Source organism: Phalangium opilio, unplaced genomic scaffold (genome assembly GCF_054372755.1).
Source record: "Phalangium opilio isolate 3A_F unplaced genomic scaffold, DU_Popi_V2 ptg000003l_1, whole genome shotgun sequence".
Lineage (NCBI taxonomy): Eukaryota > Metazoa > Arthropoda > Arachnida > Opiliones > Phalangiidae > Phalangium > Phalangium opilio.
In genome coordinates, this window is record NW_028324145.1 from 12,738,432 (window position 1) to 12,754,573 (window position 16,142).

General features: G+C 40.8%; 1 protein-coding gene across 3 annotated transcripts in view; it reads right to left on the reverse strand.

Annotated features, from left to right (window-relative positions):
• The window catches only part of LOC149717930 (Kv channel-interacting protein 4-like), a 283,534-nt gene that overhangs the window by 183,298 nt on the left and 84,094 nt on the right, over positions 1-16,142 (reverse strand). Inside the window, exons 1-4 of one of the 3 annotated variants that reach the window (XM_089841524.1) lie at positions 7,324-7,886; positions 7,050-7,199; positions 2,268-2,567; positions 1,823-2,137 (exon numbers count right to left, since the gene is read on the reverse strand). The gene's annotated coding sequence lies outside the window, so the exon portion shown is untranslated. Of the gene's footprint in view, positions 1-1,822; positions 2,568-7,049; positions 7,200-7,323; positions 7,888-16,142 lie in introns of those variants that run through there. The other 2 variants (XM_089841533.1, XM_089841516.1) reach the window with 2 other exon arrangements.

The window sequence follows — 16,142 nt, forward strand, 5'->3', positions numbered from 1 at the left end:
GGGGACATACAAGTACCCCGCGGCCCCTAAAATAACCCCTTACGTAATTAAAACTCGAAAAGCATCGCGTATCAGGGCATAAAGATTAAATATGAGAGAGACGCGGGTATTAGAAACTAATTACACATCATCTCTTTCGGCAATAGTTTCAAAATGAGGGGCATCAGAGAGAGAGAGAGAGAGTGGAAGGGTTAAAACCTGGGTACTGCTAATAAAGAAGGAGGGGAGGGGGCCAAGTGTCAAACTAACGCTAATATCCCAATTGGAAAATTATTTGCCAGGAAAATATGGAGGGTGAAGATTTTTCCGGAAATTACTGAAAGAGAGCGAGAGAGAGAAAAATTTGACATTTTATCATCGCGCAGTTAAAACGCTATATACATCACCGCTTATAATTCTTTTTAGTGAAATTTTCGCTCATCAAGAGACGTTAGTAACGCGCCTAAAATCGTGATGAATTTAAGCAAGGAGTTTTCGAGGTTTTTAAAAGAAGAAAAGTCGTTGTTTAAACGGATAGCCTAACTGCATGCGAAATCGTGGACGTTTCTCCTAACTTAATTCGCTCCAAGTATACTGAAATGATGCGAGAGAAAGAGAGAAAAGAGAAAGCCAAACAGAATGAGAGATATCAAAAACGGCAGCTGGTGAAATGAATCTAATTGAATAGAGAGAAAAGACGGTACAGAAATAAAAAGATTCGGAGAACCCCCCAATGCGGTGGTGGCTATACCTATATAGGCGTACACGTCAGTAGAAAACTACGAGAAAACTTTTAAAACTTGTCATTCAGTCCAAGGATGAAGTACTTAACCCTATATAGTACCCGGGATTTTAATACGTGCGTCTATAGCGAGTTTGTCGCAAAATTATGATTTGATTAATTAAAAAGTTGTTGAGGGGAAATATTTACGAATTACTGGTCGAACCGCCTGTAAGTGCACCGAACGAAATTTGAACATTTTAATAAAACCCAGAATTACATCTCCAAGGTACTACAGAGTAAACGTCATCCTTGGTTACTTAGGAGACGCGCGTCTTTTCAAGGCTTGCAGGAAAGAGTAATAGTTCTCTTTTACAATTGCGAGTTAGGGGTTTCTAGCAGCGAAAAAGAAGCTAACCAACCCCAGTGATTAATTTCGTCAGGGAGCTTAAACATTGAAGCATACTCGGGATGAAGTCCAAACATTTCCCTAAAGCTTGGAAGGTAAAATTCTTTTACTTTAAAAGTCAATCGATAAGGTCTAAGGAAACCTTGACTAACTAGACAACGTAGATGGACACCACCCACTCATTAAGGCGAAAACTTTAAACGGACCGAAGAAACAGCGGGAGACATGACCCCCAACCAACAAAGAAGCTATTTCGACTCTGTCTAACTGAGCGTAGACCGAAATCAAACCTCTATAAGGAACTAAGTTTGTTTTAGATTTTACTTCAACTTTGGATAATGGTAGGCATGATTTTAAAGTGCTGTAATGATAGCTTACTCATGGTTTAAATTGGGACGAATCATAAAATTATTTAATTGAAAATCCCTAACAACGTTTAGGTGCTAAGCATAGTCCACTCGATGACCTTCGACCTTTATTTTTGAATTGCTCGACGCGTGGTTTGATAAACATAATGAAATCCCTATAACCTATTACTGACGCATCATCTATTTTACAAATTCCTGCACTGAAACACGCTGTACAGTCTATACTACATTTATCATAGGCGGGGCTTCGATGTCCGACGTCATTAATAACTAAATAACGCAAAAAGCACAAGGACGTAACAAAGCGAGCGACAAAAAACACCTTATAATAAAACAGGTACTTACATTTTAACGACGATCGAATCCAAAGACGGTGAAAAATGTGACTCAAAAACGAACGCGAAAAGTTCACAAATCTAAACTTGCTTTTAAAAACTAAACCCGCGACGCGACTTAAAAGTGTCTATTTTGTTTTTAACAGTTTCGGACGCATTTTGACGTTCAATAGTAAGTTCACGATTGACAGTTTGTAGGTTTTACGCCATCCTCCAGGTAGTACTGCGATGAACTTGATCAGCCTCTTCTAGATGACATGCTGATCACGTGACTTCCAGATGTGCGCGTTATAGGGAAAGGGACTATGGGACGCTGCGCTTTGACCTGAAAATTTGTTAATGCGCGCGCAACATTTTGGCACTGCTCGCTATAGTTAAAATTGGCCTGACAGCTGGGAAAGGGTCTAAGGGACGCGGCGCTCTGACTTTGTTTGCTTATGTACTTATGTACTCACCCACTATTTTCGGCATCCCGAAGGACTCGTAGATTGGAGATAAGTTCAAATGTAACCGCACCACAAAAGTCAAAGTTCACGCAACCCGATATAAAAATACCGCGAAAAACTAACGCGTTCGGGAACCATAGTGACGTCATTTTAAATGTTTAGAATAGTACGTTTTGGTTCCCGCGATCCTCCGTGCAGCTCAGTCGTGCACTAGACCGCCTAAACCTTGATCCCTCGTTGATGGCCAAACGTCAGTCATCCTTCCAAGAAAATGTCCATCGTGACGTCATTCGGTCAAAAAGAAAAAATCTGAAATTGAAATAAAATTCCTAAAATTTAGCTAAACATCAGAATAATAATTACATTAAACTAAAAGTAAATACGCGCATGAGTTTTCCATGTTTTTCCCACATATATGGAGTAATAATAACAACGGGAGTGTTTTTGTTATAGATGAAGCAACCCCTTCAGAGCAAACTTACTCAAACCTCACAAGATTAACCCTGATTTCCCTGAATTTTACTAATAATCCCTGAGTTTTCCCTGTGTTTTTGTCAACTATTTATTTCCCCGAGTTTTCCAGGTTTGTAGGAACCCTGAATATATATATAGGGATCTGTTTTTATTCGTTCCACCTTCATCCCCATCTTCCCCATTATTAAGGATGAATGAGAGAGGTTGAAGTCGCCACTCTCCTCTCGTTCTCTCTTTTTTATTCCATTAGCGACGAGTCAGCAAACACTCGAGTCGATACCCTGGGAAAAACTAACTTCCTGGACAGTGATACATACTAAAGATACTGAGCGATATTCGTCGTCTAGAAAAACGAAACTAATGGAGGAATGGTGATACACGTTTTAGGTGATTGAAAATTGCGTAACAATCAATCTTGCCTACGTGAATTTTTCACTGTCTGCGTATGAGGCCTGATTACCTGACTACCGATTAAATAGGTGATCATGTGATTGCTTATTTGACAAATATGGCTAACCCTACTGATTTCACCGTAATTAAAATGCAGTTAATAAACATCTTGCGAGACATTTCATTATTTTAACTTTAGATGGCGCTATAGTGGCTACGATTCCAAACCACTTCAAGCGGGGGTTCATTTTTAGTGGACGCTCTTTTGATGGCTGGACTAAGCTAAAAGTGAGGCTCAAACTATAAAAAAACAACTACGGTATTTTAGCACGAACCTTCATTAGACACGACTTCACCGGGCACTGACCACTTCGGGTACTGATCCACTGTGGGATACTAAACACTTTGGGCACTGACCACCTTCGAAGATTGATCTTTTAGGTATTGGCATTCAACGGCTCTACCAACTGAGCCATGATACACGATGTTGGAACCTCTTTGAGCTAATTTAGTTGTGAATTTAAACTAACGAGCTTAAAAGAATTTCTCCGCACCCACGTGGTCTCGACCCTGGGGCCTTCCGCGTATGAAGCGGGTGAGATAACCACTACACAGCAGATACATATGCAAATGCGCACCGTTTGACTAAATCTTATTTGAATTAAAAACAAACTATAAAAAATAACTACGGTATCTGAGCACGAACCTTCATAAGACACGACTTCATCGGGCACTGACCACGAGTACTGATCCACTGAGGGATACTGACCACTTCGAGTATTGATCCACTGAGGGATACTGACCACTTCGAGTATTGATCCACTGAGGGATACTGACCACTTCGAGTATTGATCCACTGAGGGATACTGACCACTTCGAGTATTGATCCACTGAGGGATACTGACCACTTCGAGTACTGATCCACTGAGGGATACTGACCACTTCGAGTACTGATCCACTGAGGGATACTGACCACTTCGGGCACTAACCAACTTCGAAGATTGATCTTTTAGGCATTGGCATTCAAGGGCTCTACCAACTGAGCCATGATACACGATGTTGGAACCTCTTTGAGCCAATTTAGTTGTGAATTTAAACTAACGACCTTAAAAGAATTTCTCCGTACCCACGTGGTCTCGAACCTGGGGCCTTCCGCGTATGAAGCGAGTGAGATAACCACTACACAGCAGATACATTTACAAATGCGTACCGTTCGACTAAATCTTATTTGAATTAAAAACTAACTTCAAGATGAGAGAGGAAAGTTACGATCAGAGGGATAAAACGAAAACTAAGAGCCAAAGGATGAGGGATGAAGGAGCGAAAGAGTTAAGAGGTAGTTACTAGATCTTTATTAGCCTACAAGGAAAACCAAGGAAGCCGAACTGAAACTCAATCTTTACACCAGTCTGTCTGGAGTTTTAGAACTGACTGTTAATCAACTATTTAAATCCACAAAGAAAAAGTAGATTAAATCGGGGCTAAACCTAACCAAAAAGAGTAGAAAATTGGTGTTCTCATATTATCGATACGATATTGATAGACTAAATCGTCTTGGAAGGGCATCGATAGCCCAATTCTTTGTTTGGGAATGATTACCTTATAAAATTATCTTAAGATTTTCCTTCCATTTAATTATAAACAGGAGAATTTCCTTGGGCGAAACGCGTAAACTTCGGAAGCTGGAGCTAAAACCCAATTTAAAGGGAGGATGAGGTAGAGAAAGATAACTATAGCGAAAGAGATCTTCTCGACCCTGAATTAACTTGTCATTTTTCGTTCACTCTCTCTTGAAGGTGAGAAAGACGATGATGATAGGAACTAAACGAATCGAGGAAGTGCATGGTAAGATATCGCGGAAGGAGAGAAGAGCCATACGCGGTTTAGCCCGCAGGTTGGTCTCTCGCATCTCGGGTGGGTCAATAAAAACTACATTACATGGGTATCTAGTTTTTCACAGTGAAGAGAAAATCCCGGGGAAAGAAAAAGAGAAGAATGCATTTTTAAACGGGAAAGAGAGAGAGAGGAAGTTAAACAAGCTAACGCCATTGACCGTCCGTCCAAAAGAGAGGTACTTTCCTGCCGCCAAATAATGGCTTCACCAAATATTGTTATATCTTTAAGCATTTTTGGGCATTGTCACCACGTTTGTCACGGGTTAGAACTACGAAAAAATATCACGCCCTTCAAAAATTCAGCGCGAGCTCGAATCGCGCCTTTTAACAAAATATCCCATTCACGCGTGGGTGGGCTAGAAAAATCATCTCGTGGCGAGAAAAAGAGCGGGAAAAATAAACGTGACGGCGCCTAAAAAGAGTCTGACGTTATCGCGGAATGGCCAGGTCTCGTCAAAAATGCCCAAAAAATAACGGGGTCATCCATCACATTCAAGCTGACACTTGACCCACCACCACCAGCAGCACTTCTCTTCCCTATATACGCTATACGCGGGCGCATCATACTCTCGTCGATCTAGCGCTAAACTGTAGCCACCACTCTATTGTAAGGCTTTTCCCACGTGACCTCTAATTCGTCAAAGTCTACTTTCCATTTCTCATCTTTCAGGCCTGCTAGGGTCTATACGATCCTCTTATGAATATAAATAGTTTTCGCCTAAACTATAAGCGCCCCAACGTTTATGGCCACGATCAAATAAAACAATTCATAGAAATTCTTTAAAAAAATATGTTCCCGGAATTTTTTTTTTTTTTTTTTTTTGTTTCTATTTACGGGGGAAGTAAATTAAACTTGGAAGTAAGTAAGTAACGTTTCATCTACTCAATAATATTTCGCGCACTATTCTTCTTAATTAAGTTAAATAAATTTCGCGTTAAAATCAAATTACGATTAGTTAATTTTCTTTGCAGGGTCTTTTCGTATTTAATCGGTTATATAGTTACTACGTAGTAGTTTTAGCGAGTTTAGGCGGCGATAAACTCGTCAGAGCGTATCGCCTTAATTAACACCGATATTATTGGTCGGGTAACGCCAGCGATAATACACTAGACGTCACTCGATAACATTTACAAAGCAATCCTAAGGTCGCTGCAGCCCAATAGAAAGGACCAAGCGGGTGGGTGGGTTGCGAGGGGGTGGTAATCGATATCCTACTAATGGGGGGGGGGAAGGCCTAGAGGCCCTAGCTGCCTTCGATCCAATAGCCGATTTAGCTTGGCTAATATACTTATTAACTGCGCAAAGAGCTACTAAAGAGACGCCGGACAAGGTGAAGGTGGAAAGACAAGCCTACGTTCCACGATAAGGATGTTTCAAACGCGCCTTAATACACGAGGTGGTTAAGGCGGTAGTAAAAGCTTAAATAGTACCGCGAAAATACACTAGATGGCGCCTGATGCTTATAGGCTGGGGGGTGGAACTACGTCAGCTGTGGGAGTGGATATAAGGCCTAGCTCTAAGCGCAAATATCTAGGGTGACATCTGCCGGCAATAACGCGTATTATTTTAAGGGAAATAATCTCATCTACAACGAGGGAACGCGATGAGATTGTAGAAAAGGGTTAGAAATTCATCACCCCAATAACTCCAAAGGCGCGGAATACGTCAAGAGTTAGGACTAATAAACGTATCTGCTATTATTATTAGGCATTCGTTTAATAAGCGGGGGGGGGGGGGTAGATTTCAACTGACGAACGACTCTTAATTTGCCTCTTAGTATATGGCGGGAGGGAGTTAACACTTCTCATCTCTTAATGTGACACTTTCCTCGTTATTACTAACATTAAACATTCCCTACTTGACTGCAAAAAGCGCCTAACTTCAACCTTGATTAAGTTTATAAGGATGGATATTGATGCACGATGACGTGGTTTATGGTATAACGATATGATTATGTATGCTTGACAATAAATAGCAACACGCAAAAAAAATCCCCCAAAAAAAAACTAGTAAATAAATTAAAAAACTTACATTTCAGCAAAGACCCTTGAATTTCCATCGTAGTCCAACTTTTCCCTCGTAGTTCATCTTTTCCGCCATATTCCGAATGTTCCGTCGTAGTCCAAGGCTTAAGAAATTTTCTCGAGTCATCCACTCACTCATCCGTCCGGTTCAGGTTACCTAAGAATTAAATGCAATTAATATATGATTATTAATTTATTAACAACCATTTATTATTATTTAATATTATAATATTATGTATATTTAATCTAATTTGATAATTAAAATTAAACACGGGGCTCACTGATAAAAAGAAGTTATCTCCGCGCTGTTTCTCTATGGTTGGCGCGTAGAAAAAAAAGACCGGCGATGAAGAAACCGGAGGGGCGATCACCCACCCCGTCCCAGGCGGTCCTGGGCGAAACTTCCGAGCTTCGATGCTTCGCTTTGCTAAGCCTAACGCATCACTTCAGAAATAAAACAAGACGGCCCAAGGGCTCGTAATAGTAGCCATATCGTACGAGTGAATAGCCCCTCTATACCCTACCCTAATGAGTGGATAACCCCTCTATACCTTACCCTAATGAGTGAATAGCGCTATCTTTTTCAATGCTTAAATGATTTACCGTGCATAAAATCAGAGTGAATAGCCCCTCGATTCCCTACTCTAAAGTCTAAACAGTGATTAAATTATAACCGTATAAATTTACTTATGCTGTAATTCTAATATTCCGGCGAATCGAAGAACAGATAGTTTTTAGTGATAATCCCCTCGATGAGTTTACAACATAGACTTATGCCGATGCACACTTATCGCATCTTATAAATTTCAAACAAGGACTTATGCCCAGAAACTTTTGAAAGAGAAAGTTTAGTTATAGTGATTACGCATTTAGTGATTATCCCCTCGAATTACCTTTAGCAATGCTAAAATGATCAAACGCATAACGCTCATTTAACACTATGTTAGCTCTATCTAAACCCACATTTGAATTAACCGCCAAAACGTTCCAGTCAAACATAACATAGATGACGATAGCTACCGAATAGCTACCGAACGAGAACGAAACACATGAAACGGGGAAAATCGTTATCTATTTAATTAGCACATAAATAAAAAGGAAATAAATATAAAAACCCCAAACATACAAATTCATAAGTATCCGACCCCACAGATAAAAATTCAAAAGTATCCGACCCCACAGATTAAGAGGCACCCCACCCCACATCACCCTGACATTTTAGAGATAAAAATAAATAATAAAAAACTCGGGGTTTCAATCAAGTCTCTATAGCTCAGTGGTAGAATTTCCGGCTACTACGTGAGCGACCCGGGTTCAAATCCCGACTGCGATCTCAAAAAAATTTTAATTAAAATTAAATTTCTAACCGAGCCCAGTTACCCCTATGGGTGGGTTGTGGTAATATAAAGTTCATTTTAAGCTAAATTCTGACGATAACGATAGCGAAAACTCCGGCCACTACTGTTACTACTGTTACTACGGCTCGGGTCAAACTAAGAGCCTATCGTATACTACGATATGGCTAAAAAACACGACTTTTTCCTAAACTAATCTAAAAGTTCGACTCTAAATTATGTCGTGCCACATTCCTGGACTCTTTACGCGTATTTTGCTTCAAAATTGAGATCATAAACGACAATTTAAACGCAACTTAAATTGAAATTAAATTTTATCATAAATTACGGCCTTAACTCATTGACAAGGAGCCGTCAGATTCATAATAATTTCGTGAAGAAGGGGGGAAAAAATTGGGGGTAGCCTACTGTAATAGGAGCTTCATACTGTAGAGGTAGTTTTTAACGGAAGGTTTTTTGAAAGAGATGAAACTAGAGATGGGATGATCTTTCTACAGCTTGTAGGTAGTAGGAATTTTTGTAAAAAATTTATATACGAGATTATAGGTTATACATTTTATATTTAAAGGATAATTTGAATTTGAGACTACCATATTTAAAATTTCGAATTTTTCAGGAGACCTGGGTGGAAAATTGTAAAGTTTATGGGTGATATGGGATTTTTATTTTTGACTGGTTCTTCTTATAGGTCGGTTTAGGCGATAAGTGGTCTTTGCGCCGAAGTTGACGGTCTTTATTACTAACATTAAACATTTGTATAGGTAGTAACAAGAGGGGATTTTGGGAGGTAAGGGATAAACATCAAGTTGGCGTAAACACACTTGGCATCCTCGCGCGCCAGTCAACATCTCCTAAACCCAAACTTGGCCAACAACAGTTTATCCATCCACCCGTTAACCCTAAACCCTTAGGTTTGTCTCTCGATTATAACGTTATTATTAGAGTCTTTCCTCCTTCGCGGCCCGCGCTTCCCATCTTCCAATTTAGATTCTCTCTCTCTAACTAGCGGCGCGGCCAATCGTTCCTAGGAAATATAATTCAAGGAGAATAATTAAAAGGCCAGTGCGGATAGAATGAAGAGCCGCGGCGAAATAGGAGGAGAATGGGAGGAAATATTCTATTTACGGTGGTGTGTTGTGTTCGTAATTGTTAGAAAGGGCGAAATAAATTTTACATAAATCAGCAATTACGCTGCTTTAATTCGTGATTAATAGAGAAGTTCTAGCTCGGTCAAAGCAAAATTTTTATACTTAATCAAGTGATAATGTTCAATTTTTAAGTAGTTGTTTAATTTCAATAACCGTCGTTAATTACTTAAAGTAATTCCCCGTCAGATGTCACTATGAACGTACAGGCCTATGAGGCAGCTTGGGCGCGATTTTTCAAAGCTTCAAAACGAGCTAACGTGAAGTGTAGTAAGGTTAAGGCATGTTAAAAGTTTCCAATCTAAAACGAAGACATATAGGCCTATATAGGATAAAATAAACCTATCTTCCAAATTTAACATCATTACTTGCTAGGGCAATTTTTAACCCGTTTTCTCGTGGCCCCTTTTAACTAAAATTATTAACGATTCTCGAGTTCGTCTAAGCGTTTTAGGAAAACGCGATTCTTCTCGCTGCTTGGCAAATTGGGGTCGATAATGGGGCCCCGGCTAATTATTGCCAATAAGGATGGTCCGTCCCCCCCTTTCCCTTCTCTGCCACCCCCCCCCTCCAGCGCGTCGGCTTTAATCCGCGTGTTTCTCTCCATATAATAACTCACTCCTTTTAAATATAAAAGGAGAGAAGCTAAAAATAGGCGCCGGAATGCCAAACAGCGTTGGAAATATATGATAATAACGTGGAAAATCGAACGTAATAAATTTTAAACATCTTTACGTCTTTAATAATTGAAAATAAGAATATTTAAAACCGATTTTCAAGCTTGGTTTAACCTATTTTCTGGATTTTAAATTGAAACAATACGCGGACAGCATAAGGTTGAAACATTTCTATTTTTCGCTATATAATTCATTTTAAAGTTCAATTAAAATAATTACGTAACGCGAATAATTTATACCATGTCCAGAACTCCAAATGATGGGCGGTCAACGAGTCGAAAGTAACAACGTTCTAAGTATTGTCTTAAAGGATACGAGACACGCGTGGTGCGGCCATTTGCGGTTACCCAAGCACCGATTATTCTCGTCATCCTCATTTTCCCTCAACCGAGAACTGCGCGAGGATTGTTAGAGGAGAGAGCGAGAGAGAGAGAGAGAGAGACGCGTGGATGGGGAAGTAATTTATAAGCAGTCACTTTTGATGAACTAGCAAGCGGGACTTTGGTTCCAACAACAAGGGGAGACTTTGCTCCGCTCCTTCTCATCGATTGGGCAATTTTGGGTGGGCGAAGTTGGTGTTGGGCATTCAGGTGTGTCGCGCCAATCTCTTAGGAGAAGATATATACCTACGTTCGAAGTAAATAGGCTGCATTAAGACCCGCACCATTGTCAAGGCGCGCGAGCGGGGATTAAAATGAACCGGCAGCTCCAATGTCAAAATTTGACGCACTCTTTCCTATGACAGACGCGCATCGTGTTGTAATAATGTCCAACAAGTTTCTGCCATATTTCAATGAATGACTCGATAGTCCCGAGTAGGACAAGACTGATTTATGAAGATTAAGCATTTTCTCAAAGTACATATCCTACTTTACCAGGGTTAATTAAGTTATTTAGTTGAAGTTATAGAATACGGTAACTTGTCAATTGAATTGGAGTTTGTTATTGCTCTTTGTCTTGTTTCGTGTAACCTAAAGAAGTAGCAACAACTACAACAATTTTCAAAAGAAATTTCTGTTCTATATCTTTGGATTTTCCTCGAGCTTATCCGTGATCTGTTTAAAAACTAAAACACTGGGGCATTCTAATGTACCTTTCAGAAATGGATTAAGAAGGGCGTAATGGCGTATGCGAACTAAACCCCCAAGCTAGAATCCTTTAGCATCTATCTGAAAATTTCACGCATAAACGAGACGGTAGAACAAGAGGGTATGGGTATAGGGAAAAGCGAGTCCCATTAACAAGGGATTCGTTGACGCGCATCAGCGCCGACAGTTTTGCGGCGGCAAAAGGGGACAGAGACAAAATGTTGAAAGAGAAGGGGTGTGGTGGGGTTGGGGCGGTGTCCCATCATCGAAATATAAACCGCTGGTGCGGTATTGTCTTCTCGCTCACGCGTATTACGAAGAGATCTATAAACAAGGGAAGCGCGCGATTTGGAACTGAATGATAGAGCTTGATGATAGAACACTATATATTTTCCGCAGCCGCGTGTGGACGTATTAAACACGCGCCGATTCGTTTTTCGCCACCGCACGCGCGTCCATTGGCGCCGTGAAATTGGGCGCGGGAAGAATTCCCGCCCAACCTAGCCCTACCGAACTCGCGTCGCCCAACCCAACCCAACTTTTCCGGACCGATGACTTTTCTCAATCGTAATTCGCGCATCCCCCGACTTCCCCTCCACTCGCTTCCGAAATGTATCTCTACGAATTTATTGAGATCTATCCGAGAAAAGGAAAGGAAAGGGCTCATTACTTAAGACAAACGAATATGTTACGTTTTTAAGAAGTGGAGAAATTAACAAAATCAACAATCAGTTTAATTTATAATTTAAAACTCATTATTATTTTACTATGACTTAATCTTGCCAATTTTTTATATTCAAAGAAAGTTTACGGTTTTTTAAACAAAATTTTGCGCGTAATGCACCATTAACTATATATTAAGGTAGCTTCTTCCTCTATCGCATTGCTAATTAAGACTCTGTCCCAATGTTCCTTCGGGTTGAATTGAGACGTTCAGTTATACAACTAATCACGGTGACCAAACTCTGGTTGTACCCGGCACTTCGAAACAAACAGAACATAGTCACTCGTGGCCTCATTTGTAGGAGGACTTAGTGGGTGCCTCGAATCTCTTTTAGATTAGAAAGCTCGGTCAAACCGAGTCGGAAAAGCTAAGATAATAGGCCTTCGATTGGAAAGATGGGAGTGGGTGGAAGAGGTCTTACTAATACTAGATTGGTCCAGCTTTCCTCTCTCTCCTACAACCCCCACACTCTAACCCTAATCGCCAAGACACTAGAAGAGAATATATACGCTCAGAAACAGGGTTGAAGGCTGAAGAGGTATAGCTTTAAGACGATATACCCATACAAAGCCTGCCAAGGCGGGAAATCGGTGTGGGAGATGAGGGTAGAAGGGGGAAGCGAAAGTTTGCTTTAGCCGCGTTCGTCTCTCTCGGACCGTGCTTGTCCCTTAATTAAGCTCATCCACTATGCTAATAGCGGATTGGCGCGTAAGTTTCCCGCCAACCATCTCCAATCCCCCAACCCTTTTAACCTTAATACCAGCTAGCTCGTTGTCGCTCGCGCCAAAGCGAACGTGCCACGGATTTTGGTCTCTAGGAGCGCCAGCGCTAAGGGAGATGATCGGAAAAGGGACTTTGGCGTTGAAGGAGAAAGCGGGAAAGGGTTGGAAATGTGAAGATGTCCGAAAACAATGGAAAAGGGGGGGATTGAAGACAGGAGGGGGATCGCGCGGAAATCGCCCTCGGTCATTAAATATTCAATATCAACTTTTAAGTTGGGCGAGCGGAAGGAATGAATTATTGCGGAAGAAAGTTTAATTTCATAGCGATGGGCCACGCCACGAGATAATATATTAAAGAGAAGCTTGTTATATTATTAAGCGGCAATTAAGCCTAACTTCTCTCCCCCTGTTTCCCGAGTTTGTAAGGTCTAAGGTATAAATAAAGGGAAGCCCCGGCCGGTTTTAGAAATTCAGTTTTCGAAATTATAAATGACCCCTTTTCCACCCAGTTTTGTTATACTACGTCTCCCGCTTGAGAAAATTGAGTCTACGATGACTACGGGAAGATACGGTGGGAAGTTCTAAGCAGTATTTAAGAGTGTATCTTGAAAATTAAAAGCTAGACAACGTGGTTTTATGAAAGTAAACCTCGTCGTTAAGGGCCCTTTCGAGCTCCGTTAAGTTTGTGTATACAAAAGTTAAATGTTTTTAAAATATTTCATCTTGAAATGGTTATAAATTATGTCTATAGTTCTTTTAAACTTTTAAACCAACGAGCGTTATTTTAAGTTTGAAATAAATTCACTTTTTATATAAATAAACAAATTGGAAAAATAAAATATTTTTGATGCTGGTGTATTGCGGGTTAAACATTTCTACAGGGGCAGGTAGGAAATACATTAGCCTTTCTAACCCTATATGTTGGCTTTTCCCTAGTGTTGAAAACTTCTAATTTTTAATAAGAAACTTGATGACGTTTAGGATCCGTATCTTTGTTCCTTAAAGAAATTCTAGGCGAATGATGATAGCTAAAGTTTTGAGGAAGAGAAGAGACTAAAGGGAGTTTGAGTCTTTTTGGTCGTTCAAGAGAAAACGTCAAAGAATAGGCCTTTATAGAAAGTTTTTACGGCTTGCGCACCTTGTTGATTTGTCCCGCCGCGCCTGCGCATTATAACAGCCATACGTCACCAAAATTCTCTCGGAAGTGACGTCACTAAACTCAACAACCAAGGCTTAGATCAAAATTCTTAAATAAATATACTTTACGTTAGATCTAATCATTATAAATTCATACGAGTATCAAATATCAACATTAGAATAGTTCGGCAAAATATGAATAAGATTTGCTGGCTTAAAGTAGATAAACACAAACGAAGAACAAACGCGTTAAAAAAAGCCCACCATTTTATCAGTCGGCTTTATCTCTCCAAATCTTGCCTCCAGTTCGTGTTTTTTATAACACAAAACTGGCTGAACTGAACTGACTCAGTTTGAACTACAAGAGGGGACAAGTACCCATAATTCCTTTAGAACTTTCTATAAAGGCCTATTCTTTTATGTTTCCGAGGGGATTGAAATCTTTGTACGCTTTAGCTTATATTCCTTCCTTTTCCTTATCGATTGAGTCAATTTTTAATTAGAGTTCTCATCTTCCCCCTTTCTCGGCGTTTTTCAAAAAAAAAATCTTAAGCCCGCGTCGTCCCATCCACATCTGCGTTCTTAACTCGTAAGTGGGAGGAGAAATTCTTTCTCTCTCTCCAAAAATGAATCGCGGATCTAGACATAATCCCTAGAAAGTGTTGCTGTAACGAATATGTCTCTGACTAAAACTAAAAGGGGGAGACTTTCTATTTCCTTAAATGTATATCGGTATCAATCTGACTAGGGAATGGTTATTAGGGATTATTAAGGGTCATCTGGCCTTTGACAGTGCTGTTAAGTGACTTGATACGATATCAAAGGGAAAACAAGGGGGGGGGTGAGGAAGCTGATGATTATCGTCCCCTCTATCCTCCTTTACCAATCTTTTATACTTTCGGATCCCCTCGCTTTTGCCTCTTTTATTGTTGCGAAACCTAGCTTTCTCTTTCGGATGCCTCAGTTTAGTCGGTTAATTCGAAGTTGTATTCAATCGTTGGCGTATAATCCACAACCTCTTCGTCTTAGAGGTATTATCTGGCGATGGATATATCACAAATGGGGATATATTTTTGAATTAGACTAGCTTATCTGATTTAGGATGAAATACGTGTCGCAATATTTAAGAAGTCCTTTTGATAGTTTCTCGTTTCGTTTCCTTCTGTGTACACATTTGCGCTGCAGTTCAGTAATAGCTATGGCTAGCGTTTACACGAGGGTCTGTAGCTTTGAAACTTTGAAACGGAGTTTTCGGAAACTCGCCCCTGGCGTTTTCTTCCTCCCATTTAAAGCTCGCGCTGACTCTCGCTTATAAACAGAGAATAAGCGAGCGAGCGCGAGCTATTCCGCAGCTCGCGCGCGCGGCGCAATTGTCAGGGCTTGTCACGGGCAGGCGACCAGACCCCTCCCCCATCCTACCCCGTGTCCCTTTTCCTAGTTCTCTTTAAATATCGCGCGAGCTCGGGTATTATAAGGCCAGTAGAGAGTTGTGGGGTGGGATGGGGGAGGTTTTAGCTCGCGACAGCCGGCTTCGCGCGATTTCCCCGCCAAACACCACGCGCTCTTTTCTACTCTCCGATGTATAAGCCTATATCTCACTCCCCCCCGTCGCTTTCCCGCCCTTTTCCTTATTCGAATATATGTAAAGAGAGCTAAGCAAGCACGCGGCTAGCAGCTAGCAAAGACCTTCATCCCTATAAAACAAAAGACTTCCATTTCGGGTGCCTTAATTAAGAGAAGCTTTTAAAAGCGACGCTTCACGGCCAAGCTGTTTTCCCCCCTTCCTTCCCTCCTCCCTCCCCAGAAACTACGTTCTTACCTCTTTTCCTTCATCTCTCTATACTACCCCGCGTCGAAAACGAGTTCCGATCTTCGCTCCATCCGCCTGGACCACTTTTACCCCTTCTTCTATTTGGCGCGCTTTCTCTCTCTCTCTCTCTCTCTCTCTCTCTCTCTCTCTCTCTCTCTCTCTCTCTCTCTCTCTCTCTCTCTCTCTCTCTCTCTCTCTCTCTCTCTCTCTCTTCTCCCGCCTTATTTTCCATCCAATTTTAAGAGTAGGAAAAGGGTACCAGAAAGGGAAACTCTTTAAGGGGGCGAAACTAGGAATCTATGACAGCAAATTCAATTAAAACGCATTCGTAGCTAGCAATGCCTAAGATTTGAAACGCTGTATCTGTCTAGCTCCCTTTTCTACTTTTCTCCTACTTCGTTTCGTTATTCAACTGGGAGAAGAGTAATATTACGGAAGGCGG